Here is a 3513-nt window from a genome sequence, read left to right as displayed (position 1 = left end):
AAAATGGCCAATACCTGTCCATTTCATCTCACTAATGCCTAGGATATTGATCTTCATTCATTTAATTTCATTTTTGATGACTTCCAATTTTCCTAGATTTATACTGCATACCTTCTACATTCTGATTATTAATGGATAGTTGCAGTCATTCTTTCCCATTTTGAGTTGTGTCCCATAAGTAAATGAAGGTCTCGAAAGCTTTGCTCCATTGATGTTATTAGGATCAACTCTACTTTAAGGAGGCAGCTCTCTCTCCCCCAGTCGTATTTTGATGCTTTCCAACTTGAGGGTCTCATGTCCCAGCACTATATTGGACAATGTCCCGCTGCTATCTCTAATATTTCCAGTGGTTAACCATTCAACAGTGGTCCATTTCTCCTTCGTCCTAGTTTTGTCTTAGTCTGGAAGCTCCGCTGAAACTTGTCCATCGTGGTTAACTGGTGGCAGAGTTTCCAGCATCACAACAGCACACAAACCACCACAGTGTTATAAACTGACAGTCACGTGGTGGAGAATCCACCTTTGTCCTTTGATTCATATTGTTTTTGCTACAGTAAAACCATAATTATAGGGATAGTACTTTTTGTGAGTCATTCTAGTGAATTTCTGATCCCGAGTGATAATGAGAACCAGTAGGTCAAAAGTGAGAGGGGGAGCCTTGGAGACCCGTGAACTGATGACTGACATTCTGAGAAGGTAGTGGGAAAACTCCAAATTGTAACTAGCAGGTCAGAAGTGAAGGTGCCTTGGGGATTCCCCAGCTTGTGGCTGGCTTCTAAGGTCTTGAATAATACTTGGCAGCCTAGAAGATCCCTTTCAACCTGGGAGGTCTGACCTAGCACCAAGTGGTTGGAATGAGAGAAAGAAGTGCAACATGTGTACCTGGGATCAGAACAGAAGTAGAACAAAATACATCACAAACGGATCTGATTGTGCCTTACAGTTTAGGATCAAGAAGTGTGATTGACTGGTCCTGGGCCAATCTCACTATTTTTTGCCACTCTTGAGTCCAACGATGCTGCCACTGTGCCAATCCACCTTGTTAGGGGTCTTCCTCTTTTTGTCTCACCCTCCAGTTTACCAAACATGATATCCTTCTCCAGTGACTGGTCCCTTCTGCCAATATGTCCAAAGTATGAAGTTTGGCCATCCTGGCTTCCAAGGAGCGCTTTGACTGCATTTCTTTCAACACAGATCTGTTTGTTCTTTTGGTAGTCCATGATGCTTTCAACGTTCTCCTCCAACATCACAACTCAAATGCATCAATTCTTCTGTGGTCTTCCTTATTCACTATCCAACTCTTGCATGCTTATGAAGTTATTAAAAATACCATGGGTCAGGTCGGGTGTGCCCTAGTCCTCAAACTGACAACCTTGAGAGGTCTCGTGCAGCAGATTTGCCCAATGCAATACGTCGTTTAATTTCTTTACTGCTGCTTCCATGAGTGTTGATGGTTGATCCAAGCAAAATGAAGTCTTTGACAGCTTCAATATTCTCCCCCACTTATATGGATGCTATTTATTGGTCCAGTGGTGATGATTTTTGTTTTCTTCACATTGAAGTCCAACCCACACTGAAGGCTGTGGTCTTTGATCTTCATCAGTAAGTATTTTAAGCTCTAGTGACACTATTGCTGATGAAAACATGGCAAATGGAAAAATTGGGGGAATTTCTGCAATATGCTATTGTGTACATCTATATCTGGAGTCCTGGTGTGGTCCTGTGGGTTAAAGCACTGGACCACAAGGTCGGTTTGAGCCACAAGGTTAGCAGTTCAAATTACCAGCCACTCCTTGGAAACCCTATACAGAGTTGCTATGAGTCAGAGCTGACTCGACGGCACTTAACAACAACAACTTACATATCTGATATTCTTTATAGACTATAACCATCTGAGGACAGCCTGGAATATAGTAGGCACCCCAAAATGTTTGCTGGATGAATGAATGAATTTGTTGCTATTATTATTAAGCGCCATCGAGTCAATTCTAATTCATCGTGACCCTGTACAGGGTTTCTGAGGAGCAGCTGGTGGGCTTGAATTTCGACCTTGTGGTTTGCAGTCCAGTGCAGATCCTACAGAGTCACACCAGGAGTCTAAATTAATGAAGAGTAGAATGTAAATAAAGGGAAGAATTTATAAGTGAATCGGAGCCAAGACATTATAGTACTTAGGACAACAGAAAGAAAAATGGAAGAAGGAGGTGCAAACATTTGGTGAAGGAAAAGTTATGTAGGCAACATAATATAGCAAAAAGCTATGCAGTGAAGTAGTTAAAGGCATGCTTTCTGACTTTGGATCACAACTTTGCCATATGTGCTCTGTGTCTTAGGCAAGTTACTTAACTTCCCTGGTCCTCAGTTTTCTCATCCACGAAATGGACTTAAGATAGTTATTGCGATGGGTTAAATGAGTCTACATGAAAAAGTTACTTTAGAACAATGTTTGTTGTTGTTAGGCATCATTGAGTCATTGAGTCAGTTCCAACTCATAGCGACCCTGTAGGTATCCAAGGAGCTGTTGGTGAGTCTGAACTGCTGACTTTTCAGTTCGCAGTCCAGTGCTTATCCTCTAGCTCCACATCAGGACTCCTAGAACAGTGTTTGGCACGTAGTAATTATTACATGGTGAGTGTGGTTTATTTATAGTCTCAGAAATCCTACACAAGGTGGTTATGAATTGGAATTGACTCAACAGCACTTAACAGTTGTTACATAGGTGTTCTTTGAGATTGTTTTTACTCTTATTTCACCTTGATGATGGCATTGGTGGACCAACCTTCTGAATACCTTACAGGTGGATACAAATATTCGGAGTGCTAGAAGGCTGTAATTTAATAAACAGGCAACTGAGAACCAATCCTAAAAGGCTGTTGATTGTTGACAAATCAAGGTTTAGGGTCAGTAAAATTAAGAATGAGACCCCAAGAGGTCCGGCCACCTCTTAAATTCCTGAGTGGTTATCAAGTATTCCTAGATGACGTCTTCATTTCTTCACTGTCTCTCTTTCTACTTAATGGCTGTAGATATGTGCTTATTCATTGTCAAGATCCACAACCTCTTTCACAGAGATTGTTGTTGTTAGGTGCTGTCGAGTTGGTTCCAACTCATATGTTTCCAAGGCTGTAAATCTTTATGGGAGCAGAATGCCTCATCTTTCTCCTGTGGAGTGACTGGTGGGTTTGAACTTCCGACCTTGTACTAGAGTCCCAGCAGCATTTTTATATTTTCCATTCTTTGAAATACTGTTGTTCATGTTCACTGCATTTTTGTTACCTTTGTCATATTATCAGGATGTTTGATACACCTCCCCTTCCCCCATGCCTGCAAAGTAGCATCATTGTCTCTTGTTATCTTAATTTCTAACTGTGGTGGTTCTAGTCTTATTATGACTAAATCTACTTTTAGGCATCTGTCAATTCTGCTCTGAAAGTCATGGGCCACACAGGGAAAAGATGCTACAGCAGTGGATGGGTTCAATCAAACATTTTGTCTAACCCTTTTTCATGTTAA

Source organism: Chrysochloris asiatica, unplaced genomic scaffold (genome assembly GCF_000296735.1).
Source record: "Chrysochloris asiatica unplaced genomic scaffold, ChrAsi1.0 scaffold00006, whole genome shotgun sequence".
Lineage (NCBI taxonomy): Eukaryota > Metazoa > Chordata > Mammalia > Afrosoricida > Chrysochloridae > Chrysochloris > Chrysochloris asiatica.
The sequence above is the reverse complement of the archived record's forward strand: the minus strand, read 5'-3'. Positions refer to the sequence as shown.